General features: G+C 38.6%; 1 protein-coding gene across 3 annotated transcripts in view; it reads left to right on the forward strand.

Moving 5' to 3' along the window:
* Positions 1-13,805, forward strand: part of camkvl (CaM kinase-like vesicle-associated, like) — a 55,004-nt gene that overhangs the window by 2,830 nt on the left and 38,369 nt on the right. Inside the window, exon 2 of one of the 3 annotated variants that reach the window (XM_077214482.1) lies at positions 2,488-2,609. The exons of the other annotated variants lie outside the window; for them this stretch is intronic. The gene's annotated coding sequence lies outside the window, so the exon portion shown is untranslated. The remainder of the gene's footprint in view (positions 1-2,487; positions 2,610-13,805) is intronic. 3 annotated transcript variants of the gene reach the window in all.

Genomic DNA, 13,805 nt, shown 5'->3' on the forward strand with positions numbered 1-13,805 from the left:
GCGCTCCCGTGGGCGGTTCAGCGAAAAGAGGAGGCGTGTTCCGGCGGAAATGTTCCCTGGTGCTATTTTGCAGTTTCAGAAAACAATTCCGCCACAGACCAGGAAAAACCTAATCTAAAGTCAGTGGCGCGTTATTCAGATGCTATTTTAAGGGCGCATGCTTGGCCATAATGTAGCGTATGCACAACGCGCATACACTTTGCTTCTCTCATTTACACAGAGCAACAGTTCCCATTTTTGCAAACCATACATAATTACAAGGAAAAATATTACCAAACAAGGGAAATCATTATGGTGTCCATGAAGATGTGAAAAATAGGCATAAATCTAGCTTAAACATTTACCCAAATTATTATACGCCTGTTTAACCAAAGCTAATTTGGGTGGGTTTCTCCCATCCCGATACAATGTCACTTCTCTGTCTTTTACGGCCCTGACAAGAACGTCTCCTCGGCTGTGAACCGCTCCTGGCGTGCGCCTGGCAAATCCGCCATCTTAATAGCAATCCGCCATGGAACAAGCACGCCTGCTTTTAAAGGGAATGTGAGATGATGCTCCGATTGGTTTTTCATGTTATGCCCAAACCACATCTGGTAGTAATTTGGCAACTTCAGACCAACCCATTTTAGATTTGCGTCGGTTGCAAGAGTAATTTATCCCGCCGGTATAATACCAACAGCGCCCGAGATCCGCCCATAAAGTTACTTGCATTTTGCATTTGATACTTGCGTTTCAGATTGTTAAAATAGGGCCCTATAACATTATGTAGTTGCTGCAGATTTGTCAGCTGCACATCCATGATGTGAATCTCCCATTCCACCACTTACCAGAGGCGCTCTATTGGATTGGGATCTGGCGACTGTGGAGCCCATTTGAGTAGTTTAAGATGATTTGAGCTTTGTGACTTCCCAGATAGGGAACGTTCCCATAACTTTCACTAACGTTATGTAAAAGTTATGTAAATGTTAGTAAAAAATTCCCTGAAATAATGTTTCTGGAATGGTCTTATGTTCTTTATACATAAAAAAAATTGACGTTTTCAACGTTTGAAAAACATTCAGAAATAACTTTTTCATAACATTTTCAAAATTATTGAATGGAATGTTCCTTTAACGTTCACATTAACCAAGAAAAAAACGTTAATACATAAAAAAACTGGACGTTTTCAACGTTTAAAAAACATTCAAAAGTAACATTTTCATAACCTATTGTGAATGTTAGCTAAACATTCTAAGAACATATTTTTGTTAGCTGGGATGGTACGTTTTCCTGCTTAAGTAGCCATTAGGGATGGATATGGTCAGCAACAATACTCAGGAAGGCTGTGGTGTTCAAATGATGCTCAATTGATACTAAGGGGCCAAAAGTGTGTCAAGAAAATATCCCTACACTATTACACCACCAGCACTAGCAGCCTGAACCATTGGTTCAAGGCAGGATGGATCAATGCTTTCATGTTGTTCACATCAAATTCTGTCCCTACCATCTGAATGTCACAGCAGAAATCAAGACCCATCAGACCAGGCAACAATTTTTCCTATCTTCTATTGGCCAATTTTGATGCGCTTGTGTAAATTGTAGACTTAGTTTCCTATTCTTAGCTGTCAGGAGGGGCACCCGTTTTGGTCTTCTGCTGTGAACCCCATCTGCTTTAAGGTTCAAAGTTTTGTGAGAGATGCTTAGATATTCGTGTAAACAAACAGTTGAACAGGTGTACCCAATAAAGTGGCCGGTGTGTGTATATTTTTCTTAAAACCTTATCCTCTGGTTTCACAGACAGGGCTTAAAATTAAGTCAGTAGTAGTAGGCCTTAGTTAAATTAGGGCATTCATCTTTTATAAACCTGGCTTAGAAAAAATCATAACTGGTGTGCTTCTTGAGACAAAACAATGGCACTGACATATTTTAAGATATGTCAAATGTCAGTGAAAGTTGCTTTCAGTTAAGACTAGGCTTAAGCCTTGTCTGTGAAACAGGCCTATATATTTCATTCAAAGATATAATCTTATATACCTACTTGGACTATCAATAACAGAAAGCCAAATGATGAATTAGAGTTAATCATAATTGACCTGTATACTGTATAACACATGGCAAATATTCCTATAGAGACTGTGCACTCGGTCACACACACACACAAAAAAAATGCAAAACATACATGATGCTAAAATAATGCAACAAACATTAACTAAATAACATAAAATGTCACACAAAATGCCCTAAAGTACATACTGATAACAAAAATGAGAAGAAGCAATACTAAATAAAATATGTTCATATGTGATGTGTTGGATCTTCTGTGAATGTCCTTATACTGTTTTATTTTACATTAAATGATATGGAAATCTGTAGTTCTTTACAGTAAAAATATATGTAATGCAATGTAAATAATTTAAAATTGCACATGTATGGTATAGTAACAATAAATCAATTAACAGGTTTTTATAATAGCATTTTTCTCCGTTTTTTTTTTTTTTTTTTTTACAGTGTACCTGCTATTACTTACCTGCTATATCTGTCACTCACATCAACATTGTGCAGTGACACTAGTGGTTGCACTTGGGAGCCTCAAACACCTCTAATACTTCAGGAAAGGCCAATGAGAATTGGTGAGTTGAATTTGCATGCCACTCCTCTGGGCATATGGGTATAAAAGGAGATGGCTTGCATCCACTCATTCAGATTTGTTCTTTGGGGCCGAGAAGACTCATCTGTGATTCTCTCTCCATTCACCTCTGCCTAGAAGCTTTGTTGGATTTCTACGACGCATTTCAGCGGTTCTCTCTCCCATATGCATAAATAAGTGCAAAAGAGTTTCGCCTGCAGGGTGCTTTAAAGAGAAACTAGAAAGAGAAATTTCAAAAAGAGAATATTCTCTAACAAGAGAGTTTCTCTATAAAAGAGAGATTTCCTCTAAAAAAGCAAACACTGACAAAGAACGTATTTTTAAAGACGCTTTACCGTGCATGTATTTCTGGATGTGGTCGTCACCCATCTACATCAGATGGCTGCAGTTTGGGCCATGCCCAGGCTGGAACAGCTTTTGTGGATGGCAGCACACATATCAAGAGCATGACCATGCGAACTTTGTGGTTGTAAGTCTTGTGACATTCCTGCTTTTCTAAGCAGAAAGTCACCTCGGTTGAGGGTTTGTTTTTGCCTTCTGATGTGGATGACTCACCTGGGCCCCATCAACAGGTGGTTGCACAGACTGAGTCTGATCCTGAGATGGCTGCTTTGCTTGCCCGGGCTACCACACACATTGGGCTCGAGTGGATTCCTCCTGCCCCGAGCGTTCACGATTAGATTATTGGTTTCTGGGCTTGGAGCGCCGCTCCACCCCAGTTACTTTCTTCCTAGTGGTGCACGAGGAGCATAGTCGTGGAAGGTATCTTTTTACTGCCAGAACACGCTTCACAGTTTCTTCCAAAAAAGCATTTTAATGTGCGTTCGCCATCAAGATTGATTTGAAAAGACGTGTACTCTTATCTCTCGTTTCTCCCTCTGTACAGACTGTCCCTATGGTTCTCCCTTTGGGGACGAGCATATCAGTACAAGGTCCTCCCCTACAGGCTGTCCTTGTTACCTCACATCTTCACAAAAGGCATGGAGACTGCCTTTGCAACCACTAAGGAAAGTGGGTACTCACATTCTCAAATATCTTCGACGACTGGCTAGTTCTTGCACATTCTTGGGATTTATTCCGTGTGCACAGGGATCTGGTGCTTAAACACTCAGCCGGTCGGGGCTTCAGGTCAAGTTGGACTCAGTTAATATGATGGCATGTCTCATGGCAGAACTTGCAAAGTTTAGGCTGAACAGCCAGAACTTATTCAGACAGAAAACTGCAGTCTCACTGAAACAGTTTCAGAGGCTCCTGGGACTTATGGCATCCCCGTTGACAGTTACTCCGTTTGTGTCGATGCATAGGAGTAGGGCTGTCACTAACGATTATTTTGGTAATCAAGTAATCGGTCTATTATTTTGATGATTATTCGAGTAATACATAAAGTACTTTTTTTGTATCAAAAACAAGTAGTCATATGGTTTAATAGAACAAAACTGTTAAAATACATAATATAAACAATCATCTTATGTACATTGTACATTATGCATTATAACAAATGCCTGCAGAGGGTGCTAATGGCCTGATGGTGTTACACTTTACAGCAGATCAAATCCTTCAATCTATCGCCGTTGCAGAGAATCTCTATTCGTTCCGGTGAAATCACAAAACAAAATGCACACAAACGTGTCCCTGCTTGATATACAACCACTGATAAACATTTTCGGTTTTGATGAGGAAAAAAAACTATACGAGTGCGGATCAGAACCCACAACCTCTGACACACTTCGCAAAAGTTCTACCACTTGACTATGAAAGTACACAAGCCACATTTACATCGTTTATTTACAATATAAATTATTTACCTTACAAATCTGATAAAATGGTGCACACTGTGATCCAAGATGAACGTTATAAGCAACCCAAACTCACAGCATATGCAGAGATGGAGTCTGAGACACACTCCACACATGTGATTGATAACAGTTCATGTGGAGCAGCATCTACTGTGAACGAAGCCCAGGCCCAGTTCCAGAATCAAATCACTGAGGATGCTTCTGAAATTTCTGAGGATGATCTAGTAAAGTGCAGATGTAGGCTAAACAACAGCTGCACCACAGCATTGTACAGTGAGACATTTATATTATTTACAAATCATCACTTTTACCAATAACTGGAATAGAATTTCAAAAATATTTTGCTAAGAATATTTTTCTATGAATCTATTAGTCTGCATTTACATTGCTTTAATGCGTTGCTATTTTAATGTCATATTTCTGTCCCATGCAGATTGAATCCAGCATTCATATATAAATGTCCCTTGCAAAACTCTGCAGCATGCAATTGGCCGCCGGACCTCTTAGCAGCATGAAAAACAATAGTTTTAATCAATGGATTATGTAGGCTGTAGCTTCGAAAGCAAGTCCCCTCTTTACAATCACTTAAACACTGGAATTTTGTCAGTTCATCGTGATCTCGCAAAGTTCCATTATAATCACTGAAGTTGCCAACAATACACAATAAATCTCTATCTTACATCTTGTCTACACTTTGTTAATGAGAGGTTTCACAAACCTGCATTACTCAGCACTGTATTAAAACTCTGGCATTTTGAGAATAAGTGGATTCTGACTAACTTAAACACCTCTGATTGCCCATTTCGTTCAAGAGATCAATAACTATGTCTGTGCCAGATTGCTCACCACTGTAAAAACATGTTGTACATACATTTGACGTTCTCTAGCTTGCAAATAGAAATATGTACAGGAGCATTTGCCAAATCTGTTTCCCCAATATATTTTTACAGTATCAACTGAGGTTGCTCTTGCTTGCTTGCGATTGAGGGTGCTTAGCCCTGACCGGGCCTGACAGAGCCGCTCTGAGGTGCTCGTAACCTACACGCATGTATATAAAAGTGCTGTCTCTTCGCGGATGGGTAATTGGATCAGTGCTTCATTTTGAGGCACAACATAATGCAGTGGACGGGAGGTCCTTAGGAAAACTCAAGCTGATTATCAGGTTCCTCAAGAGGCGCCAGGAGTTTAAGTCCTCCAAAAAAAAAAGGCAGTGCTGCCTTAGCATCCTGTAGTCAAAGACTGGCTCCATGCTGATACTAAGCAGTCTTAAGGCTGATCATTACGGGTAGGAGATCTTTGGTGGCTGGGCCTTATTCCCCACTAGGACCTCTCTGTAGACTTTATGGTCCTACATGGAGCCCTCAGTTGGACCCTTTAGAGTCCGTTCGAGTTAAGCACCCTCTCATTGTAGATGCCCCCCCTGACTGTGCTTAGTTCCATCAACAGGGTTGAGAACCTGCAGGAGTGCTCTGTCAGCGAAACATGCCTGGAGATTGGCCAGCATACTCTCACGGCTGGTGTACGTGCCCAAGGTTCTCACTACTCCTTTTAGGGATCAGGTGGTGAACCTGCAAGTGTTTCCTCATGACAAGGCAGACCCAGCCTTGTCGTTGCTATGTGCATATGTGTTTCCTGTTCGGCAAACCCTGTACATCTTTCTAACCTTCAGCACCTATCAGTAGCCAAACTCAGCAGTGGAATTCAAAACCAAGCCCATTACTCATGTTATACCCCTTTTCAGGTGAGTCTGCATAATTGACCCTTCGCAGGGAGTTTGATTGACAGGTGATCTGACCAATCATAATCCGCCAAATCCGCCATTTTTGTCCGACAAAGCAGTCAGGAGAGTTAGTAGATTAACTTTGGAGGATTTGAACTTGAAAAAACGGTGTGTACCGATGTCTTTATGCGGTTAAAAAAACATTCCCTCTTATGTTCATTCATGTTTATTTGATGCTATAAATTAACTAGAAGGAAGAGATGATCGGTTCACGAGCAGCTTTAATTGAGGCTCTACAGCGATCTGTCAGACACATTAAAGAGTCACAAAACGGTATTTATTGTTTAAATTTCTTTAAAAAATGACCAAATTTGAAAGGTGAGACTTTGTTTCATATCAAAAGTAACCTGGTCTGTCCTGTCTGTCAGCACATTGTCAGTGCGTTGTCAGTGTCTTCTCTGCTCTGTGATGTATTTTTCACCGCGTGAGAACATGGTGTGGCGTGAAAGCGGTGTTGCTTGTCGGACATAGCAACAGTAACTAAAGAGGGCGGGTCTTTGCGAACGGTCAATTGGGCTTAGTGCTCCAGATGTGCTGAATCCCTAGCAGTAATCCCGTATATTGTATTATCCACTGTTCGGTTTCCCTGTCATAAACCCTGTCTTCCACTGGGCAAAGCCTCGCCCTGCCGTCAGTCACTGAGTCTGTAGAGCTCATCCCTATTCAGATAGAACCTGAACAACCATCCTTTGTGACTCATTGATTGTCCATACAAATTAATGGTACTCAAAAACACTCAACTTTGTGCAAGACATAACAGCAGACAAAGCAAACCTCACAATTTAGTATGACATTTTTTTTCAGCCGTCTCACTAAAGATGCATATCCTCTCATCCAAAAGGGTTAAATCTGTCTGATCGGGGGACTCTCACAAAGGTGGCAATGAAGTCAAGACAAGCATCCAGACTAGATTAAATTCCCAGCTGAGGTTTCCAAGATGCCTATGAACGTCACTCCATCTTTTTACAGTGACTGACGATTTTGGCTTAAAATTACATTAGACCTGATCAAAACAAATGTAACATCTTAGACTGTGCAAGACACCGATTCACTGTTATACTGACATAACAGTGCATTGAATTCATTTAAAAGAACCCCAGGGTCCGCTGATATCCCGAATGTCAGCATCATTATGTGTGTTTCTACTTGATGAAGCTCTGAATCATTTCTACCCTTATCCTGGGTTCTATTACCTCCAGCCTCTCCACAAATTATGCCACTTATGAGAGTAAGTGCTGGCAACCTTGAGCTAGACAGAGTGGAGAACCTCTGCGAGGAACAAATGCTAGCGAGTTCACATTTTTCAAATGGCTTGTTATCAGTGTGGAAACATTACATACTATAGTCTCCATAACACTAGTGGAGGGAAATCACAATCAATGAGTCACAAATGAAGCTCTATATGCAATCGGTTATTTATAAACATGTTAATGCCCATTAGCACTGTGACACACAACATTGTTTTCACCTCTTGGATGCTGCCAATTAAGTGGTTACTTAATTTTGGAGACTCAGCACAGCAGTTGCCCTCAAGATCTGAGATAAATATATTCAGCGAAAAATAATGCATACACGTAATCCACAATATGAGCATTATACAAAGCCTTTCTGTTCAGTTTCTAACCAATGAGCATTCAATCTGACTCCTGTGGGCCACCTAGATGCTAGACTACATATAGCAAACACTTTCAAGTTAGATTCGTACCTTTTGCCCACACACAACACACCTCCCACAGATGCATTTTGTAAATGGATGGGTGTATTTCAGTACTCCAGTCTCTTGTCCAACATTCAGCTCATAAGCTCAGATGTGCTGTTTGCAGTTTTAAGCAAATGAAGTAAACACGTTAATCATATCAGCCTACAACAAATGAGCTATTCTCCTTGATGGATTTAATCTCTATAAACACCCTCCCATAATGATGAATGAAATAGGATTCATAAGAAGCTTGTGAAATATATTCTCATAGGTTTTATAGCTCATGTCTAATTAGTTTTACAATAACTATACAATTGTGATTGGGACTATTTTATGTGCAGTCTGAATAGATAGAGGGTGCTTTAAGAATAAACTTAGACAAGCACACTTACCACTCTGATCTCATTAGTATTTTTAGGTATTCAGACGAAATGGTGACATATGCATTGTTTGGATATTTATAATAAAACATAATTATTTGGATGTATTGACAGCATCTAAAACATAAATGTCTTTAGGAATGTAAATTTGTGTCTTTACAAATCCTTTATATTATATATATATATATTTGTTAATATTATTTAATTATATTTAAATGCGTGTGAATATATTTCTATAGTGTACTATTATTGATGTTTAGATACAACAATAATAATTTTATTATAATAACAAATTGTTATATACAAATTATATAATAAATTACAAACAAATAACAAATTGACAATATACTGTACATTTACTGTATTTATACATTTTTAAGGAAATAAAATTAAAAATAAATTATGTATTAATGTAATTTGTTTTAAAAGTTAGGCTTGGGTAAAGTGAGGGAATCCTTCAAAATGAGTTACACTAATCTAAAAATAAATATATAAAGGCGTTGAACAAATTCAATATTCTATTAAACTAAAATATTCTACTGTAACATTTTTAAGTCAGTAATTGTTAGTTCATAAAATATTTGTTTTAGATGCTGTCAAACAAAAAAAGGAATCCACACCCCAAAAAGATTCAAAGTAGATGGACTGAAAGTTTTTTTTTATTAGGTGTTCAAGCACGAAGTGCTGAAAACCTATTGTAATTGCTATTTGAAAAAAAAAAAATCCCCTAAAACGCATCGTGCGGCCCAAACCGTAAGGCCTAGAGACTTGAAACTTGGTCAGATGGTAGGCCACACTTTTGGGGAGAACCTATCAGAGTATGACCCCGATTGGCCCATAGGTGGCGCTACAGCAACCAAAAGTACTAAATTGCACATAACTCATAGACCGTTGGTCCTAGCATCAAGCTTTTTACACCACTGTGATCCCTGGCTCAAGACAGACAAGATGCATATCTCCGTTATGTCGGATTTTGTCCAAAACCTACTTTTGCGAACTAGTCCCTGGTTTTTCGCCCGATCGGAACCAAACCATTCTAGGCCTATTCTCTGGACTCTCTAGATCAATACTTATCGAAAAAAAGTTGACATTTTGCATTTTGGTGCCTGTAACAGGGTCATTTAGAAAAGGGGCGGGGCAAAATACAGTCAAAAGCCTATAAATCCTAAACGAAAATTCAAAACTTCACAAAAATTTATGAGCATATGTGTCATAACATGGTGAAGAAGCATGCAAAGTTTCATGGAGATCGGACCATAGGTGGCGCTATAACTGTCAAAAAGGTTCTCATTATTATTAGGTGTTCAAGCACGAAGTGCTGAAAACCTATTGTAATTGCTATTTGAAAAAAAAAAATCCCCTAAAATCTATCATGCAGCCCAAACCGTAAGGTCTAGAGACTTGAAACTCGGCCGGATGGCAGGCCTCACGTGTGGGGAGAACCTATCAGAGTATGACCCCGATTGGCCCATAGGTGGCGCTACAGCAACCAAAAGTACTGAATTGATCATAACTCCTCGACCGTTGGTCCTAGCGTCAAGCTTTTTACACCACTGTGATCCTTGGCTCAAGACGGACAAGATGTATATCCGTATATTTTGTATGTATATCTATACGAAAACTCAGAACTTCACAAAAAATGTGTGAGCATATGTGACAGAAGATCCTTAAAAAGCATGCCAAATTTTATGGAGATTAGGGATGCTCCGATTAATCGGACGCCGATCATAATCGGCCGATATTGGCTAAAAATAGATTGATCGGCGAACCCCATAAGTGCCGATCAAAAAAGCCGATCACGTGACGTAAATTACAGCATAGTGGAGCTTGGCAGTGGCAACATGAGTTCTCCTTCACCGGAACGAATAGAGAGTCTCCCAACGGATTGAAGCGCGCGTCCGAGTGAAGACCGTGCACCGCGCGAGCCACAACAGAACGCGGTATCTGCGCCACTGATCGCTGCAGCAACGAGCACTTTGATCACTTGATAAAAAAAAAAACATTTCAGTGCTAGATCGCCTCTGATCAGAGCATCTCTAATGGAGATCGGACCATAGGTGGCGCTATAACTGTTAAAAAGCTTTGAAACAATGTTTTTCTTATGGTAAATTACCTGTATTCTCTGTGAATGGTCTATTCAATCTATGATCATTTAATGTTCATATCAGAATGTTCAAAACCAGTGCAGTACAATACTCTGGACTCATTAGATCAATAATTATCAGAAAAAGTTGAACTTCTGCATTTGGATGACTTTAATAGGGTCACTTCAAAATGTGGCTTTGACAAAGTGTCCCCGAAAGCCTATATCTCTTCAATGAATGCTCAGATCTTCTTAAAAACAAGTCAGAACATGTGCCATATGACTCCAAACAATCATGAAAAAATTCAGACAGGTCGGACAAAATTTGCCTCTATAACAGTTAAAAAGGAGAAAATTAAATGAATATAATGGCATATTAAGCCAATAAGTAGTATTATACTGCCCCCTGCTGTTTAAAATATGAATTATACTTGAGTAGTGTGACAAAATTACTATTTAGACTTTACTAAATTACTATTTTAACATTTACAATCACATTAAATCAAATTTCATCTATTGAAGTATCACTATTGACAATTCTGTCACATTGTTAAAAATGTGAATCCTGAATGAGACATAGTTCAATTGTCTGTATCAACAGAATGTGTGTGTAGTCCTATGTTTCTGAATAAATTCTGAATAATCTGATTAATAGTTTGCAAAGACATGTATGAAATACCATTCAAATATATTTTCATAATGATTGTGTGTGTGTTTGTGTGTGTGTGTGTGTGTGTGTGTGTGTGTGTGTGTGTGTGTGTGTGTGTGTGTGTGTGTGTGTGTGTGTGTGTGTGTGTGTGTGTGTGTGTGTGTGCGTGTGTGTGTGTGTGTGTGTGTGTGTGTGTGCGTGTGTGTGTGTGTGTAAGCTTGTGTAAGCTTGCATAAAGGAGTTAAAATTGAAAAACTGGTTTGCTTTAGTGCAGAATACTGGTGAAAATCAAGCCTGTCAAAATGAAAGTGGCCACCAGAGGGCAGTAGAAGACCACTTATTGGCTCATTCTACTTATTAGTGAAGTCTTTTAACAGGTGCATTCATATTTAGACACTATAAAATCACTTGTATAACAATTACTATTATAACACAATCATATTTTGTCAGAGTTTATCACTTCATTTGTACTGACACTTCACATTAATGCTAGCAATGTGGTAAACAGTGTTGGGAGTAACGCGTTACAAAAGTAATGCATTACAGTAACATATTACGTTTTGCTGTAACGCAGTAGTGTAAGGCATTACTTATCAATTTTCAGTAATATTTTACTCGGTACATGTTCAGTAAGGCTTGCGTTACAACAGACTTTTAGTTTTAATTGTAAAACAAACAACAACAAAAAACAGCAAGACCGCGAGACATTAACGAATGAAAAATGCAAGTAGGCTAAATTACCTGTTCGTGGTCAGTCAATAGCCGCGTGTGGTGTCCAAGTCTGTAAATAAAGACTAAATGGCAGCGTCTGATATATTTGTATAGCGATTTATTTTTTACAGGAGTGCCGTGAGGTATGATTTCGGCCTCTGTGCTCACGCTGGCCAGTGGAAAAGTAGCTAATGGTGAAGATGGCATGAAGAAGACTATACATTCGCGAGATGGACGTATGGGCATTAGGCTATTCGTTCTGTGTTTTTTTTTCTAAACAGTTAGGCTATGTTTATGTGCTATTTTTCATGTTTTCATCACGCAATCATGTTTTTGATGCGGTGGTGACGCGTTCATAAGGGCGGCGGCGCTGCCGATAAAGCACCTAAAAGCTGTCACAAAGAACCGGCAAAAGCAATGATTATGAATATGTCAAATATAGCAAGGAGACATTTTAATTGTTTATTAATAAAGTCAAGATGAAGTTGACGATGCTGCCTCGCGATCTTCGCAGTAGCCTAGTGAATGCACCAGAGAGAAATGCACATTTCATTTCATAAGCAGAGAGCAGTCTGTTTTCTTTCGTTTTGAATTGTTCTGTTTACAAGTAGACATTTCAATATAGATATATTTTTCAAGTCCGTGAATAGGCTACCTTATACGCTGAGTTTCGGTTCATTTATGAGACGCGCTCCAGTTCACGCGCTTAAATCCAGGCAATTGGTTGACGAAACATTGATTAAAATTAAGATACAATTAATACAAAACGAAATTCACTTTAAAGAAAGGCTTTGTGTGTGTAAGGTCTCTGTGAAAGTTTTAAAGCAGTCTTTTAGTGCCGCTTCATAGCGGTCGCGTCCATAACGGAGAACTGTCACGTCTGTAACATTGTTTTTTCCTCATAAATGCGAACACGAAAAATAAAATAAAATGAATATTTTATGTTCTGTGGAGAGCCAACCCTTCTTCATCCGATTTGCGCAGTTTAATTCACAGAATTACAACAACAACAAAAATCGTTGCCTCCTAAAAGTTAAAGATTTTTTTTTGTCACGCATGACTGTCTATTTCCCTAATATTAAATATAAAACGCATGTGTAGACTGATATTTTTCTAATGTCTGGACTCCTTTCAGGGAGGAGCCTATGGATAAACAGACGTTTCAATATTTTGGTATTAATGCATTTTCTGAGAATTTATATTTCAAGTTTTGACTGCAAATGTAATGTCCATAACGCTGGAATTCCCAAATTTTAAATAATTTATCCTCAACTAGTTTTGTGGTGTAGGTCTACGTATTTTATAATGTTAAGTTAACTTCAGATAATACTAATAGTAATTTAAAGATGCGCTAGCATTGGATCTGGACGGTATTGATAACGCTGGGAGTTGGAAGGGGTGTGTCGCGATTCTGCAGGTTCGTGGATCTGAGTGTCGCGATTTCGGTTTCATATGATATGGCATATCCTTACAGCCTAGTCATTTTAGAATGTTAAGTTCTACTCTTGTATAGTTATTTTGGTGAAAGTAACTCAAAAGTAATACAGGAGTAATGTAACGCATTACAATTCTGAGACAGTAATATTGTAAGGTAATTAATTACTTTTAAATAACAGTAACAAGTAATATATAATGTATTACAGTTTGGGAGTAACTTGCACAACACTGGTGGTAAATCATGATAAACTATGGTAAATCATGCTAGAATCACGGTATTCTATGGCAGTGTTGGGGACCCTAATCAAACACACCTGATTCAAATCATTAGCTCATAATCACATAGTTTAATGAGCTGATAAGTTGAATCAGGTGTGATTGATTAGAGAGACAGAGAAAACGGGTCCTTCAGGACAGGTTTGGGAACCACTGCTCTATGGTAAATCATCCTAGAACGTAGTAAATCATACTAGAACGTGGTAAATCATGCTAGATTCATGGTAAATCATGAAAAATCACTCTAAAATGTGGTATATCATAATAAATCATGAAAAATCACTCTAAAATGTGGTATATCATGGTAAATCATGCTAAAACATGGTCTATTCCATCTAGGGATGCACGATATATCGACCATATATCGA

This window comes from Siphateles boraxobius, unplaced genomic scaffold (genome assembly GCF_051911475.1).
Source record: "Siphateles boraxobius isolate OS27281-9 unplaced genomic scaffold, OSU_SipBor_1 68, whole genome shotgun sequence".
In the NCBI taxonomy this organism is placed as follows: Eukaryota; Metazoa; Chordata; class Actinopteri; order Cypriniformes; family Leuciscidae; genus Siphateles; species Siphateles boraxobius.